Source organism: Macaca thibetana, chromosome 7, assembly GCF_024542745.1.
Source record: "Macaca thibetana thibetana isolate TM-01 chromosome 7, ASM2454274v1, whole genome shotgun sequence".
NCBI lineage: Eukaryota > Metazoa > Chordata > Mammalia > Primates > Cercopithecidae > Macaca > Macaca thibetana.
This window is the reverse complement of record NC_065584.1, coordinates 139,514,399-139,527,236: the sequence shown is the minus strand read 5'-3', so window position 1 is coordinate 139,527,236 and position 12,838 is coordinate 139,514,399. Positions and strand designations below refer to the sequence as shown.

General features: G+C 40.3%; 1 protein-coding gene across 1 annotated transcript in view; it reads right to left on the bottom strand.

Annotated features, from left to right (window-relative positions):
• PIGB (phosphatidylinositol glycan anchor biosynthesis class B) overlaps positions 1–8,712 on the bottom strand; it is a 210,878-nt gene extending 202,166 nt beyond the window's left edge. Inside the window, exon 1 of the mRNA XM_050799796.1 lies at positions 8,700–8,712. The gene's annotated coding sequence lies outside the window, so the exon portion shown is untranslated. The remainder of the gene's footprint in view (positions 1–8,699) is intronic.
• Positions 8,713–12,838: the final 4,126 nt, after the last annotated feature.

The window sequence follows — 12,838 nt, the reverse complement described above, 5'->3', positions numbered from 1 at the left end:
ATTTTCAGTTTTTTGAAGAAGCGCCACACTGCTTTCCACAATGGCTGAACTAATTTTCAGTGCAATTAGTAGTGTATAATCATTCCCTTTTCTTTACAACTTTGCCAGCATCTCTTATTTTTTTACTTTTTAGTAACAGCCTTTCTGACTGGCATGAGATGGTATCTTATTATTGTTTTGATTTGCATTTAATGATTAGTGATATTGAAGATTTTTAAAATATGCTTCTTGGCCAAATGTATGTCTTCTTTTGAAAAGTCTGTTCATGTCCTTTACCCACTATAGGGGTTGTTCATTTTTTTTTTGCTTGTAAATTTGTTTAAGTTCCTCATAGATGCTGGATATTAAATCTTTGTCAGATAGATTGCAAAATTTTTCTTTTACTCTATAGACTGTCTGTTTAGTCTGTTGATAGTTTCTTTTGCTGTGCAGAAGCTCTTTAATTTAGGTCTCATTTGTCAATTTTTTGTTGCTGTTGTTGCAATTGCTTTTGGTGTCTTCACCATGAAATCTTTGTGAGGTCCTATCTGCAGAATGGTATTGCCTAGGTTGTCTTCCAGGGTTTTTATAGTTTTAGGTTTCACATTTCAGTTTTTAATTCATCTTGAGTTGATTTTTGTATATGGTATAAAAACGGGTCCATTTTCAATCTTTTGCAGATGGCTAGCCAGTAATCTCAGCATCATTTATTGGATAGGGAGTTATTTCCCCATTGCTTTTGTTAGCTTTGTCTTAGATCAGATGATTGTAGGTGTGTGGCCTTATTTCTGGGCTCTCTATTCTGTTGCATTGGTCGATGTGTCTGTCTTGGTACCAGTTACCATGCTGTTTTGGTTAATGTAGCGTTGTAGTGTAGTTTGAAGTCAGGTAATGTGATGCCTACAGCTTTGTTCTTTTTGCTTAGAGTTGCCTTGGCTAATTGGGTTCTCTCTTGGTTCCAAGTGATTTTTATTTTCTTGAGACAGAGTCTCACTCTGTCGCCCAGGCTAGAGCAGCAGTGCAGTCTTGGGTCACTACAGTCCCTGCCTCCCAAGTTCAAGTGATTCTTCTGCCTCAGTCTCCTGAGTAGCTGGGATTACAGGTGTGTGCCACGACACCCAGCTAATTTTTGTATTTTTAGTAGAGATGGAGTTTCACCATGTTGGCCAGGATGGTCTCGATCTCCTGACCTCATGATCCACCCGCCCCGGCCTCCCAAAGTGCTGGGATTACACGTGTGAGCCACTGTGCCTGGCCCCAAGTGATTTTTAAAATAGTTTTTTCTAATTCTGTGAAGAATGTCATTGGTCGTTTGATAGGAATAGCAATGAATCTGTAAATTGCTTTGGGCAGTGTGGCCATTGTAATGATCTTAATTCTTTCGAGCCATGAGCATGGGATGTTTTTCCATTCGTTTGTGTCATCTCTGATTTCTTTGAGCAGTGTTTCGTAATTCTTGTTGTAGAGATCTTTCGCCTCCTGTTTGATTGTATTCCTAGTTATTTTATTCTTTATGTGGCAATTGTGGATGTTATTCAAAGGTACATTTTAAAGGAAGGTGTAGTAAACATGAGAATGCCATCACAGTGTGAGGAAGGTGATTATTTTACTGTTTACAGTTTTGATTACTAACCTAGATGTGGTAATTAACTTTTAGTAGCTAGTTAAAAGGCAACTGATATAATGTGAACAAAAACTAAAAAGCAGCACTTCACTGTTTGCTCCTAAAAACTGGTTAGTCTGCTAAGTTAAAATGAGTTACCATAAAAACGATTTATTTCTAGGTCAAATATCAACAAATCAGTTTGACTTTAACAGTTTAGTTAATCAAATTCCTACATTTCATAACAAATGGTTTCCTTGTTCCTATAATATTTTTGCCCCAAATCTCTTAGATTTGGGAAGAAATCATGTTGAAATCGATTAGATCAAACTGCTGACTATACCTCTGTGATTGCTAACACTGATGCCCATTTCACTTCTAGTTGTTGTATCTTTGCCTTTATGCTGTAACTTGTGAAACCAGAGGAGTGAAAGAGGTAAGAAGATTCATCCTGGGCTGTTAATGTTAGGAGTTGGGAGAGGAGAGAGTGTCGGGCAGTGGTGTGTAGCTGGAAAAATATTTGGGGGCTGTTAACCAGTGATCTTTTTTCTCTTTTGGAAATTTTCCCTTTGCTTCCCCTAGTCACACAGCTACATAGCAGCTCATGCTCATTCCTTTAGCAAGGTAGAACAGTGGAGAGAGAAGAAAACATCTGCATTTCTTTGTTGGATTTGGTTTCAAAAGCCTCAGCCCATTCTCCAGCAGCTTTCTGAGATGACAAGTCTTGGAAGTAAATTGAGATTTTGTGTATCTTTTCAACAATTAAAAATTTTTGTTTATGCTTATATAGAGTTTTATATGACTATATAGCTGTGATCATAGAACACAGGGTTTGAGGCCTTACATGACTTAAGCAGGTCTTTATTTTACCTTCACACTTGGTTGATAGTTTAGCCATAAAAAGAACTTTTGGGGTGATGAAGACCTGGCAAGGAAGCTAACCATGTATACGGAATATAAAGCAACCCTCCTATTTTCAATCTCCTCTGCATTATCTGGTATTCCCAGTTCCTGACTTTTTGAAGAAATTCAGATCATGTGATGGTGCACCATATCCATCCTCTCACCTTCCTCCTGGTTGCTGAGCCTTTGACCACTTCTCCACCAGCTTCCATCTTCATGTGGGTGGTGCATTGGAGGCCCATCAGGTTGGTGCGTGTGTGTCTGTTTTTGGTTCTAATTGTTTTGAGGTCTTAGATTAAATCTCTCATGTGGCCTTGCTGGACTTTGCACTTGAGGCCACTTTTACCAGAGCAGAGAACATGAGAAGGGGCACCAGCAAGCACCTGGTCCCATAGATGACTGAATTATTCTCAGTGGTATAGGAAATCATATCCAGGTAGTACAGCCAGTGCACAGCCAAGTAGGTTTTCGTTTTAATGCTGTGCTTATTTTAGTGTGTACTATTGTGTCCATCAGGATTGCATTTAGGTCTGTGTAAAAGAAAACCCAAAGAACAGTGGCCTAAACACGTAGGGGTAGGTGTGTTTTTTACATAAGAGGGAATTATAGCAAAGGAAGTTTCCCATGAATTTAATAGAGCAGTAAGCTCCAGGACCACACACCTACATGGGCTCCCTTCAAGGCCCTGGGAGGGTCTAACAATATTGCTTTCCTAATCTTATATTCTTTTTTAGAGGTTCCCCAAACTGCATAAACTTGAGAACTTAGAAAACCTGTATCTAGCCCTATCGTCCGAGGCTGGTACAGCAGCTCTGTGAAGACATCAGTGTCCTAGAAATTAAACATTGTTAAAGCTTTCTGGGTTCAACCCAAGGAGAAAAAGGGAGCTTTGAAGGGCTTTGGAGTGGTCACTTCACAATGTCTGACTCATGTATATTTTCATAGATATCATTGCTTAGAATGGGGCTATGAAAGAAGAATGAGTAGATTTAAAGACAAATATTAAGCAAATAACATTGAGATCATGTAATATAAAAAAAGTAATGAGGGTGATATATCAGTTAGTAAGTTTGGAAAACAGTAAATGATTTTACAGAGACGAAAGAAGGCTAGGGAAATTATGCATGTAGTTGTATAGCATGGCTATTAAGAACAGTATCTCTAGAATCAGCTCACCTAAATTTGAATCCCAACTCCGCCTTCTTCTACTTGGGTAATACTTAACAAGTTATATATTCTTCCTTCCTTTTCTTCCTTTTTTTCCTTTTCTTTCCTTTCTTTCCTTCTTTGCTTCTTCCTTCCTTTCCTTCCTTTCCATTCTTTCCTTTCTTTCTTTTCTTTCCTTTCTTTCTTCTCTTTCTTTCTTTTCATGGAGTGTTGCTCTTGCCACCAGGCTGGAGTGCAGTAGCAGGATCTCGGCTCACTGCAACCTCTGCCTCCTGGGTTCAAGTGATTCTCCTGCCTCAGCCTCCTGAGTAGCTGGGATTACAGGTGCCTGCCACCATGCTCAGCTAATTTTTGTATTTTTAGTACAGAAGAGGTTTCACCATATTGGCCAGGCTGGTCTCAAACTCTTGACCTCAGGTGATCCACCCACCTTGGCCTCCCAAAGTGCTGGGATTATAGGCATAACCCACCATGCCCAGCCCATGTTTATAACCTTTCTAAGTCTCAGTCTTCTTATCTGTAAAATGGGGATGAAAATGATAGCACCTATCTCAGGGTGTTGTTCTCAGAGGATTCAATAATTAAAGAGTTGCTATCTGGCACATGCTAAGTGCTTAATAAATGGTAACTGCTGTGATAATTGTTAGCAATGGTGTGTTACTGAAACCTCTGGTCAGTTTTTCAGAAATGTAGCAAAAAAGAAAGAAATAAGTAAGGCCAGTGGGTTGTCAATGTTGAGACTGAACCTTATAGGTGAGGCTTTCTCAAACTCCGCACTATTTTTTTTTTTTTGAGACAGAGTGTTGCTCTGTCATGTAGGCTGGAGTGCAGTGGTGTGATCATGGCTCACTGTGGCCCTGACCTCCTGGGTTCAAGCAACTCTTCCTCCTCAGCCTCCTGAGTAGTTAGGACTAAAGGTGCCACCACCACCCCTGCCTAATTAAAAATAAAATCTTTTTGTAGAGATGGGGTCTCGCTATGTTGCACAGGCTTGGCTTGAACTCCAGGGCTCAAGTGATCCTCCTGCCTTCGCCTCTCAAAGGGCTGGGATTACAGGCATTGGCTGCTGTGCCTGGCTAACCTCAGCACTATTGACATCTTGGGCTGGATAATTCTTTGTTGTTGGGCTGTTCCATGTATCACAAGATGTTTAGCAGCATCTGTGGCCTTTACCCACTAGATGCCAGTAGCACCTCCCATGGATGTGACAACTAAGAATACGTACATGTACATCTACATGTATATGTACATATATGTATACGTATATGTATCTCGCAGTGCTGAGGTTATGAAACAAGAAGGCTGCTTCCATTCAGAGAGGCAAAAGGTAGCCATCAAGTCTTGTACCACATGCCTTTGGAATTTCTAATGACATCCTGAAAAGTGATCCCCTTTGGGGAAACTGAGGCAACATTAAACATATCTATTCTCAGACCATTCTATAGATCTATGGAGTGATTGGCGTGATGGCCACCCTTCTTTATAGGGCTGACCCTGCAGATGTCCTAAACACACCAACTCTGACCACTGTTGCACACAAGTCCAAACCTGGACACTGCTCACCAGCCTGGACATAGGGCTTCCTGTGCACCATATAGGTGGGAGAACTCGTGCAATGGATGACTGAGGGAAAGACAGCTTGTTAGATACTGTACAGTGAGGCGTAAGGCTGGCACTATGACAAGTGTAGGAATAGGAACGTCTCAGCACTGCCTCAGGTAAAATGGCACTGAGGAGCTTGCTGAGTAGCTGCACAAATAGAATCATGTTGCATATGGAAACCAAAGACAGGACCAACAGGCAGCAGGTGGGGAGACAGCAGAACGAGTATTAGAGGAGGAGTCAGAGTTTGCCGCCTTAATTTTTTTTTTTCTTTGCCACTTAATAGCAGCCTGCAAATCACTCTGTCTAACCCACCTGACACCTCAATTTCCACTCTGGAAAGCAATAAAACGTACTCTGCTACCTCTCAGGGTATTGTAAAAATCAAATAGGCAACATACGTGAATGAAAAACTGAAGCCCTGAATGTGGCAGGTGTTATCATTCAGAGTAAGGCCTAATGTAGTGTTAAGAGGCCAAGAAACAAAAAGTCAAGACACAGCGCATGGTGCAAGCGATGGGTAACAGTAATAGTGACTGATGTGCTGAATGCCTGTGTTCCTGGAGAACTGCACGCATGATTGATAATCTTGACAACTCCGGAAACTGGTATTTTTATTCCCATTTGCCAATCAAGTTAAGTGATGTGTTCAAGGAAGGAATTAAACTCAGTCCTGCTTATTTCTAGAGATTGTGCTTGCTTCACTATCTCACGTGCCTCCCCCAAATTCTTTGCACATTTATAGGCACTAAGTATGGAGAATTAAAAAGATGACTCTTATTTTTATGCTTTCGATTCTTCGTCACTTCATCCTCAGCCCTGTTCTTCCTTACCTTAGAAATGTATGTAGGCTTTGACCTAGCAAATCTGTTGTTAAAACGCTGTCAGGAGACTGGCATTCCCGCTTGCTTGCATACTGAGTTCTGACCATGCAGGATTTGGGCATCCTTGTCATGGCCCTGAGGACAGCATGACAGACCACTTGTGTACAGGCTTTCCTTCAATGCCCGTAGAAAACCACAGCAGCTGCAACAAGGCTAGGGTGAGGATGTGTGTGCATGGAGAGGATGAGGTATTTAATCCCTGAATTCATTTGCTGTTGTTGCTGTAACAAATTGCCACAAATATATGGTGGCTTAAAACTACATAAATTTATTATTTTACAGCCTGCAGGTCCAAAGTCTGACACAGGTCTGACTGGGCTGACATCAAGGTGTCAGCAGGGCTCTTGCCTGCTGAGATGTGGTTTCCTTGCCTGTTTCACCTTCTAGAGACTGTCCACGTCCGTTGGCTCCTGACCCCCTTGCTCTGTCTTTACAGTCAGAAACTCTCTGAACCATTCACATCACATTTCTCTCTGACTGACTACAGCTGGACAGGTCTTTTCACTTTTAAGGATTCATGTGCCTAGATTGGGCCACCTGGACAATCCAGGCAAATCTCCCATCTCAAGGTCCTTAACCTCAATCACATTTGCAAAGTCCTTGTTGCCATGTAAGGTAATGTATTCACAAATTTTAGGTATTAGGATATGAACATCTTTGGGAGGCACATTTCTGTCTATCACAATCCCCATTCCGATCACAAGTACAGCAGGCACAAACAGGTTTGGGAACAAACACAAGTGACTCTTGGTAAACATGGAATTCACTTATCAGGGGAAATAGAAGTGTATAGGGGTACCAGGAGTGACTGAGTAGCTGACATACTGTGACTGTTCAGTATGCACGGTGCATCTGTTGGTTTGTTTTATAGAGAGAATAGACAGAGATGATTAATCTGATAAAATGATTAAATGGGGGCCAATACATAAATAGAATTTATACTGCCATTTGGTAGGGCATATTTGGGAAGCTGAGTTTGACAGTGTTGCAAGGAATTTGAGTTCTGCTGTTTTAGCCCCATAGAGTTAAAACAATGGCAAGCAATCTCTTAACCCCATCTAATAGTGGAGGGAGACCATCTCCTGGCCTCCCGGACTAGGCACCCATTGATTTTGTCTGAGGTTAGTAACAGCTTGTGGGCAGCTGAATAGTTATTGAAGGTAATTGATAGGAGGATAGGGAGGGATAGAAATCAATAGATCTTAAATGTTTTGAACTTGGCTTGATAATTTCTACTCTATGTAGATGCATTTTCCTCTCTGCCCAATCAGAGATTTTAACATCCTTCTTAGTTCCAACTGTACCGTGTATGTATGGCCTCATTTACAGCTCTTAGAACACGAGGTTGTAATTATTTGATTTTTATCCTCAGATTGGGAGGATCTTCAAGGGCAAGGCCTGTATCTAATTTACTGTTGCATTTTGAGGCCTAGTTTAGTATCTGTTAGAGTGAGGACATGCAAAGATTTGAAGGAATAATTGAGGATGTCACCTTTCACATCCCCTTCTTCCAGAAATTGCTATTCAGGAGAATTTGCACCCAAGTTTGTCAGCCAGGATCATACACAGGCCTCCTAAAGGAGCAGAGGTCCCACGTTAGTGTCCCGTGGAGAACTGAAAATCGTGTGTGGCAATGACGGTTTAAATTAATACCAGGCTTTTTATTGTTGATGGGGGAAAACGTTGACTTCCAGGATTATTTCTGCAGGGGATTGTAGGATTCTATTGTGCTGGCTGGTTTTCATTTTCTCTTTCATTGGCTTGAAAACAGGTACAAGTTGATTGGTTCAGCAGAAACTAGGAGAGATAACAGCCCTACAAGCAGCGAGCAGGATTACTGTGTGATGATGCTGTTGGGTAATCCTTTCAGACATGGGATTGCTATTTGTAGTGATTTCCTGTGATCAGATAAGCCAGTGAAACACCTGATGGCTCCTTTCTTTTCAAATATATTTAATGAAATAGACATGAGGTCTTAGTCTATTTGGACTGCTAAAACAAAAATACAATAAAAGACAGTGTGGTCTATAAACAGAAGAAATCATTTCTCACAGTTTTGGAGGATGGGAAATCCAAGATCTTGGTGCCAGCAAATTCAGCGCCTGGTGAGCCCCTGTTTCTTGCTGCATAGACAGCGATCTTCTTGCTCTGTTTCACATGTCTGACGGGGTAAGGGAGCTCTTTGGGGTCTCCTTTATAAAGGCAATAATCTATTCACCAGAGTTCCACCTTCATGACCTAACCACTTCTCAAGGACCCAATTTCCAAATGCCATCACACTGGGGCTTAGGTTTCCACATATGACTTTTGGGGGGACACAGATATTCAGCCTATAGCGTACAACATCATATAAATAGGATAAAACAGTTTCTTTACAATGTGTGTTTACTGTCTTTTGTTGGTTATTCCAGGGTCATTGTTTCTGCCAGATTATTTTACTGATGGTGCAAACTAACCCAACCTATTGTTCACAGAGCTGAGTGGACGATAGATGTGGTGTACATGGACAGTAACTTTGTCACAATTGCAGGTTTGTCATTAGATCTCAGTGATTCTCTTACCCCCCCCCCTTTTTTTTTTAATTGTTATACTTTAAGTTCTGGGATACATGTGCAGAATATGCAGGTTTGTTACATAGGTATACACGTACCATGGTAGTTTGCTGAACCCATCAATCTGTCATCCACATTAGGTATTTCTTCTAATGCTATTCCTCCCCTTGCCCCCCACACCGCCGACAGGCCCTGGTGTGTGATGTTCCCCTCCCTGTGTCCATGTGTTCTCATTGTTCAACTCCCACTTATGAGTGAGAACATGCGGTGTTTGGTTTTCTGTTCTTGTGTTAGTTTGCTGAGAATGATGGTTTCCAGTTTCATGTCCTGCAAAGGACATGAACTCATTCTATCTTATGGCTGCATAGTATTCCATGTTGTATGTGTACCACATTTTCTTTATCCAGTCTATCACTGATGGGCGTTTAAGTTGGTTCCAAGTCTTTGCTATTGTGAATAGTGCTGCAATAAACACTGTGTATGAGTCTTCATAGTAGAATGATTTAGAATCCTTTGGGTATATACCCAGTAATGGGATTGCTGGGCCAAATGGTATTTCTGGTTCTAGATCCTTGAGGAATCACCACACTGTCTTCCACAATTGTTGAACTAATTTACACTCCCACTAACAGTGTAAAATCATTCCAATTTCTCTACATTCTCTCCAGTGTCTGTTGTTTCCTGACCTTTTTTTTTTTTTTTTTTTTTGAGACGGAGTCTTGCTCTGTCACCCAGGCTGGAGTGCAGTGGCACAATCTCAGCTCACTGCAACCTCTGCCTCCTGGGTTCAAGTGATTCTCCTGTCTCAGCCTCCTGAGTAGCTGGGATTACAGGCACGTGCCACCACGCCTGGCTAATTTTTGTATTTTTAGTAGAGATGGGGTTTCACCGTGTTGGTCAGGCTGGTCTAGAACTCCTGACCTCATGATCCACCCACCTCAGCCTCCTAAAGTGCTGGGATTACAGGCATGAGCCACTGTGCCCGGCCTGTTTCCTGACATTTTAATGATCGCCATTCTAACTGGCATGAGATGGTATCCCATTGTGGTTGTGATTTGCATTTCTCTAATGACCAGTGAAGGTGAGTTTTTTTTTTTTTTTCCGTATGTTTGTTGGCCGCATAAATGTCATCTTTTGAGAAGTGTCTATTAATGTCCTTTGTCCGCTTTTTGATGGGTTTTTTTTTTTTCTTGTAAATTTGTTTAAGTTCCTTGTAGATTCTGGATATTAGCCCTTTGTTAGATGGATAATTCCAAAAATTTTCTCCCATTTTGTAGGTTGCCTGTTCATTCTGATAGTTTCTTTTGCTGTGCAGAAGTTCTTTAGTTTAATTAGACCCCATTTGTCAATTTTGGCCTTAGTTGCCATTGCTTTTGTTGTTTTAGTCATGAAGTTTTTCCCTATGCAAAGGAATATGTCCTGAATGGTATTGCCTAGGTTTTCTTCAAGGGTTGTCATGGTTTTAGGTCTTACGTTCAAGTCTTTAATCCATCTTGAGTTAATTTTTGTATAAGGTGTTGGGAAGGGGTCCAGTTTCTGTTTTCTGCATATGGCTAGCCAGTTTTCCCAACAACATTTATTAAACAGGGAATCCTTTCCCCATTGCTTGTCAGGTTTGTTGAAGATCGGATGGTTGTAGTAGATGTGTGGCGTTATTTCTGGGGCCTCTGTTCTGTTCCATTGGTCTATATATCTGTTTTGGTACCAGTACTACACTGTTTTGGTTACTGTAGCCTTGTAGTATAGTTTGAGGTCAGGTAGCATGATGCCTCCAGCTTTGTTCTTTTTGCTTTCGATTGTCTTGGCTGTATGGGCTCTTTTTTGGTTCCATATGAAATTTAGGTTTTTCTAATTCTGTGAAGAAAGTCAATGGTAGCTAGATGGGGATATGATTGAATTTATAAATTACTTTGGGCAGTATGGTTATTTTCACAATATTGATTTTCCCATCGATGAGCATGGTATGTTTTTCCATTTGTTTGTGTCCTCTCTTATTTCCTTGAGCAGTGGTTTGTAGTTCTCCTTGAAGAGGTCCTTCACATCCCTTGTAAGTTGGATTCCTAGGTATTTTATTCTCTTTGCAGCAATTGTGAATGGGAGTTCACTCATGATTTGGCTCTCTGTTTACCTATTATTGGTGTATAGGAATGTTTGTGATTTTTACACATTGATTTTGCATCCTGAGACTTTGCTGAATTTGCTTATCAGCTTAAGGAGATTTTGGGCTGAGATGATGGGGTTTTCTAAATATACAATCGTGTCATCTGCAAACAGGGACAATTTGACTTCCTCTTTTCCTAATTGAATACCCTTTATTGATTTCTCTTATCTGATTGCCCTGGCCAGAGCTTCCAATACTATGTTGAATAGGAGTGGTGAGAGAAGCTATACTTGTCTTGTGCCGGTTTTCAAAGGGAATGCTTCCAGTTTTTGTCCATTCAGTATGATATTGGCTGTGGGTTTGTCATAAATAGCTCTTATTATTTTGAGATACATTCCATCAATACCTAGTTTATTGAGAGTTTTTAGCATGAAGGGGTGTTGAATTTTTTCAAAGGTCTTTTTTACATCTATGGAAACAATCATGTGGTTTTTGTCATTGGTTCTGTTTATGTGATGGATTACATTTATTGATTTGCATATGTTGAACCATCCTTGCATCCCAGGGATGAAGCCGACTTGATCATGGTGAATAAGCTTTTTGGTGTCCTGCTGGATTCGGTTTGCCAGTATTTTATTGAGGACTTTTGCATTGATGTTCATCAGGGATATTGGTCTAAAATTTTCTTTTTTTGTTGTGTCTCTGCTAGGTTTTGGTATCAGGATGATGCTGGCTTCATAAAATGAGTTAGGGAGGAGTCCCTCTTTTTCTATTGTTTGGTATAGTTTCAGAAGGAATGGTACCAGCTCCTCTTTATAGCTCTTATAGAATTCGGCTGTGATTCTGTCTGGTCCTGGGCTTTTTCTGGTTGGTAGACTGTTAATTACTGCCTTAATTTCAGAATTTGTTATTAAATTGTTAAATTTCAGAATTTGGTCTTTTCAGGGATTTGACTTCTTCCTTGTTTCGTCTTGGGAGGGTGTATGTGTCCAGAAATTTATTCACTTCTTCTAGATTTTCTAGTTTATTTGCATAGAGGTGTTTATAGTATTCTCTGATGGTAGTTTGTATTTCTGTGGGATTGGTGGTGATATCCCATTTATCATTTTTTATTGTGTCTGTTTGATTCTTCTCTTTTTTCTTCTTTATTAGTTTAGCTAGCACTTAATCTGTTTTGTTAATCTTCCAAAAACCAGCTCCTAGATTCATTGATTTTTTTTTTTTTGGTAGGGTTTTTCATGCCTCTAACTCCTTCAATTCTGCTCTGATCTTAGTTACTATTTCTTGTCTTCTGCTAGTTTTTTAATTTGTTTGCTCTTGCTTCTCTAGTTCTTTTAATTGTGATGTTAGGGTGTCGATTTTAGATCTTTCCTGCTTTCTCCTGTGGGTATTTAGTGCCATAAATTTCCCTTTAAACACTGTGTTAGCTGTGTCCCAGAGATTCTAGTATGTTGTGTCTTTGTTCTCATTGGTTTCAAAGAACTTATTTATTTCTACCTTAACTTCGTTATGTACCCAGTAGTCATTCAGGATCAGGTTGTTCAGTTTCCATGTAGTTGTGTGATTTTAAGTGAGTTTCTTAATTTTGAGTTGTAATTTGATTGCACTCTGGTCTGAGAGGCTGTTATGATTTCCATTTTTTTGCATTGGTGAGGAGTGTTTTACTTCCAATTATGTGGTCAATTTTAGAATACACGCGACGTGATGCTGAGAAGAATGTATATTCTGTTGATTTGGGGTGGAGAGTTCTGTAGATGTCTATTAGGTCTGCTTGGTGCAGACCTGAGTTCAAGTCCTGAATATTCTTGTTAATTTTCTGTCTTGATCTGTCTAATATTGACAGTGGGGTGTTAAAGTGTCCCACTATTATTGTGTGGGAGTCTAAGTCTCTTTGTAGGTCTCTAAGAACTTGCTTTATGAATCTGGGTGCTCCTGTATTGGGTGCATATATATTTAGGATAGTTAGGTTTTCTTGTTGTATTGATCCCTTTACCATTATGTAATGCCCTTCTTTGTCTTTTTGGATCTTTGTTGGCTAAAAGTGTGT